This window comes from Notolepis coatsorum (assembly GCF_963971535.1).
Source record: "Notolepis coatsorum genome assembly, chromosome: 16".
Taxonomy (NCBI): Eukaryota; Metazoa; Chordata; class Actinopteri; order Aulopiformes; family Paralepididae; genus Notolepis; species Notolepis coatsorum.
In genome coordinates, this window is record NC_140180.1 from 92,179,596 (window position 1) to 92,184,595 (window position 5,000).

Below are 5,000 nucleotides of genomic sequence, written 5' to 3' on the forward strand. Positions count from 1 at the left end.
GGAGCGTCCTTGTTTACTCGCGTGGCGCTTTGAAGTGATATTTGTGGAAGGCGATTCATAAGTCTAACAGATCCTACGTCAGAGATCTTCGCAAAACATGATGATATGTATCCTTCGCAATAGGAGATAAACGGTGTGCGGCTTTGGAACCGCCTTAAAGATGGCGTACATTCTTCAGTTTACCGGGTCACAGAGGAATAGAGGATGGAGGGAGGGACACTTTTTTTATTTTTTAATCTTTGGGATGCACCCTATGTGTCCTTGCTTAGTACAGTAGAAGGTTGATTAGCAGTTCTCAAACTTCTTCACGTCAAGGACATCTAAATTGATATGCATTAGGCCCTTGATTACCATTCTATGCCCTCAGGATGGTGGTTTTTAGTACAGTAGAAGGTTGATTAGACTAGCAGAACCTTTCCATGTCCAGAATGATATACACCAGGCCCTAGATTACCATTTGATCAAGTTTTGTCCCAGGGTTTGACATCTGAGAAGACCTTGGTTGTTAGTAGGGATGCTCGATATTGGCTTTTTTACCGATACCGATATACCGATATTGTCCAACTCTTAATTTCCGATACCTATATCAACCGATATCAACCGATACCGATATAAAACGGAATAATTTCAGGTAATTAACATTACATATCTCTTGTTGTGGAATTAACACAACATTATGCATACTTTTGACAATAAATAAAATCTGAATTTGTTCTTACTTGCTTGCCTGTGTAAATAAAGGTTATAGAAAGAAAAAAAAAGAAAAATAATTTAAACCGATATACCGATATTGTCCAACTCTTAATTTCCGATACCGATATCAACCGATATCAACCGATACCAACCGATACCGATATATGCAGGGTTTCCCCCCCAAAAAAATTGAATAATTTCAGGTACCGGTAATTAACATTAATATCTCTTGTTGTGTAATTAACACAACATTATGCATACTTTTGACAATAAATAAAACAAGAATTTGTTCTTACTTGCTTGCCTGGGTAAATAAATGTTATAGAAATGTAAAAAAAAAATTAAAAAAAATTAAAACCGATACCGATATTTTCCGATATCACATTTTAATGTGGACATCCCTAATTAGCACCGACACAGAAGGTCACACTGTAAAGTATCGTGCTCGTCATCCAGCTAGTAGACGGACAAGGAAGGCTACTAGTTTGCTACTATTCACTTCGTTTTAATGGTTCAAAAACGGCCACTATGACAGTTGATTGCATTCTACATGATGTTTGTGTATTCCAGTGCTTGGGAGCATTCAATCCTCGATCCATTGACCTCTATAGGTTGTGTTAAAAGTATGTCATCCAGTTATACTGCTCTGATTATGAGGAGAGGGGAAAGCGGAGGAGATGAGAGGAGGGGGAGAGGAGGAGGAGGAGAGGAGGAGGAGAGGAGGAGGAGAGGAGGAGAGGGGGAGGAGAGGGGAAAGCGGAGGAGAGGAGAGGAGGGGGAGAGGAGGAGGAGGAGAGGGGGAGGAGAGGGGAAAGCGGAGGAGATGAGAGAAGGGGGAGAGGAGGAGGAGGAGAAGAGGAGGAGAGGAGGAGGAGAGGGGAAAGCGGAGGAGAGGAGAGCAGAGGAGGAGGAGAGGGGAAAGCGGAGGAGATGATAGGAGGAGGAGAGGAGGAGGAGAGGAGGAGGAGGAGAGGGGAGCAGAGGAGGAGGAGAGGAGAGGAGGGGAGAGGAGAGGAGGAGGAGAGGGGAGCGGAGGAGAGGAGAGGAGAGGAGGAGGAGAGGAGAGGAGGAGGAGAGGAGAGGGGAGCAGAGGAGGAGGAGAGGAGAGGAGGGGAGAGGAGAGGAGGAGGAGAGGAGAGGGGAGCAGAGGAGGAGGAGAGGAGGGGAGAGGAGAGGAGGAGGAGAGGAGGAGGAGAGGGGGGCAGAGGAGAGGAGGAGGAGAGGAGGAGGAGAGGGGAGCAGAGGATGAGGAGAGGAGGAGGAGAGGAGGAGGAGGAGAGGAGGAGGAGAGGGGAAAGCGGAGGAGAGGAGAGGGGAGCAGAGGAGGAGGAGAGGAGAGCAGAGGATGAGGAGAGGGGAGCAGAGGAGGAGGAGAGGAGGAGGAGAGGAGGAGGAGAGGGGAAAGCGGAGGAGAGGAGAGGGGAGCAGAGGAGGAGATGAGAGGAGGGGGAGAGGAGGAGGAGAGGAGGAGGAGAGGAGGAGGAGAGGGGAAAGCGGAGGAGAGCAGAGGAGGAGGAGAGGGGAAAGCGGAGGAGGAGAGGAGGAGGAGAGGGGAGGAGAGGAGGAGGAGAGGGGAAAGCGGAGGAGATGAGAGGAGGGGGAGAGGAGGAGGAGAGGGGAGCAGAGGATGAGGAGAGGGGAAAGCGGAGGAGATGAGAGGAGGAGGAGAGGAGGAGGAGAGGAGGAGGAGAGGGGAGCAGAGGAGGAGGAGAGGGGGAGGAGAGGAGGAGGAGGAGAGGGGAAAGCAGAGGAGATGAGAGGAGGAGGAGGGGGATGAGAGGAGAGCAGAGGAGGAGGGGGAGGAGATGAGAGGAGAGCAGAGGAGGAGGAGGAGAGGGGAAAGTGGAGGGGAGTGGAGAAGGGGAGAGGAGACAACAAGGGTTTAAAACCAAACCAGTCAATCTGTTTCTAATTCAGACATCATTTATTTTGGGCCCCCGACCAACAGTTGTAGAAACATCGGCGTGGCGTGAAAGAGAAGGGTGATGGACGGCACACTGCACTGCACTGGTCACGAGTCGGACTTCATCTCATTATGAGTTAAAAGGACCTTTGACCCACTCGAGTGATATCTTCTAGTAACAGCGGAACATTGATCGCACACGTTCTCCAGGAATGAAACATTATATAATGTGATACGTTTAAAAGCACTGAAATGGGATTTCGGATCAAAACTTTCAAAACGGGAAACTTTCTAATCAGGTAGTGACCACTTGTATCACAGGGGGAAGGCTTGTTATCCTGGAGAAGACCAGGATAGAAAAGCCGTTCCAAGAAAATGCTTTCAATGATATTATGAAGCGTCATTTAGCTAGTTGTTCCTTTTGGTTCTGGCAGCTACTGTACCTGTATACTGGCACTGTGCTGCTCCTGTCTCAGATGTTTCCATTATGTCCCTCTAAGCGGTGACCATTACACATAATCACTATAGATTAGAGTTTCTCTTCAAAACAACATATCCACTTTTCTAAAAAGCTTAAATTCGGCAAAGGAATATCAAGGAAATATCTTTGTGCCAGGAATTGCCGAGAGGCTGAGGCAAGAAGGCTTTAAATGACCAAACAAAAGTCCTTTAAAACTTTAAAGCACTGAAATGGGATTTCGGATCAAAACGTTCAAAACAGGAAACATCTAATCAGGTAGTGATCCGGTAGACCACTTGTATCTTGGGGGAAGGCTTGTTACTGTACAGGAATTACAGGAATCATTTGAATATGTGAGTTACGTGAATATAGCTTGCCCGTGGACACAGACATCCATATGCATTAACAGCTCCGTCTTTTACACGCGTATATCATACAGTAATGTCAAATAAGATATTGAAAGATGAAGGATGCAGTTACAAATGAAAAGGGGCAAAAGCACTTACTCTTTGACAATTGTACAGCGCACAATGGGTTTTAAACTGATGTCAAATCGGAGCAAAAAAAGCTGAATCCGCTTCAAGAAGACTCACTACATTAGGTATAATAACTTCGGTGGACAGCGCCTTGGTGCTGAAGTGTCATTCAAACTGTATCCTTACGTATGACTGTGACGGGCGAAGACGGCACCACACATGTGAACAGTAACAATGCAATTAATGAATGTCTTGTTGTAATTCGTATATACCCAATGTCATGCGTCTTCATGAAGCGGATTCAGCTTGTTTTGCTCCGATTTGACGTCAGTTTAAAACCCTTTATACTCCTAGGCATATTTAATTCTGCCTGGATCTTTTCTTTTTATTGTGCACTGTAGCATTGTCAAAGAGTAATTGCGTTTGCCCTTTTCCCTTTGTCATCCTTTATCTTTCAATATCTTATTTGATATTATTGTATGATATAAGTGTGTATTAAAAGACGGAGCTGTTAATGCGTATGAAGGTTTGTGTCCACGGGCAAGCTATATTCACGTAACTCGCATATATTCAAATGATTCCTGTAATTCCTGTACAGTAACCATTCAACTAATAATGTTATTAGGTCATCCTGGGACGCGTAATGCCAACATCCTCAACTATCCACAACATCAGAGCGCATCAGGTGCAGACGCTCTTCTGTCTGGCGTCTATTAACACAATTTAGAATTTGCTATTTGGTCTAAAGCCGGGCGCAACACTAGACATGTTTAGCAAAACATTAAATATCTTTGGAACAGTTTGTGATAAGGACTCGCCATATTTTGTTTCAGAATCGGGAGATTGTGATCTCAACATTGACATTGTATCTGTCAATCGTCCTGTTCGCTCGGTACCGCTATGGTATTTGAGATATCGCGTAACACCACCTACTGGCCCGGCATGCTTGTTGGAGCAGTTTATATGCGTTTATGTGTTTGTGTCTGGATTGAGTTTTTTTTTTAACACTGTCGTGTGGACGAGGATTTTTTTTAAACGGAGCCTGAAAATATCCGTTTTGCTAAATATCCAGATACGTGTGGACATGGCCTCAGTGTGCGGAAAGGAACGTAATCCTGGTCAGAACAACGGGGCAGACTACAATATATTTGCATTTTTTAGCCATGCTAGCGATCTAAACAATTAATCTATGCCAAAGCTAGATATGTAAAAGGTGAAAGACTCTCACTCACAGCCGTGCTGATTTGGCTAAATGACATCCAGCCGTTTTAGTTTGAAACAACTTTTAGTCAGGAGTGTCATGGTTTCTCCATAGAGCCCCGTTCTACTGTTTTAGCGCAGCAGCTCGCGCAGGTAGGGGGCAGCTTAGTCACGTGACTCAGTTTTACCCTTGGCCTACTCCACTGGTCCCATGAATGTGTTGCCGTCTGAAGTGTTGAGTTGACCTAAACCGTTCCAAGAGAGTACT

At 45.6% G+C, this 5,000-nt stretch overlaps 1 protein-coding gene across 1 annotated transcript in view; it reads left to right on the forward strand.

The window, feature by feature from the left end:
* slc36a1 (solute carrier family 36 member 1) overlaps window positions 1–5,000 on the forward strand; it is a 181,519-nt gene that overhangs the window by 35,645 nt on the left and 140,874 nt on the right.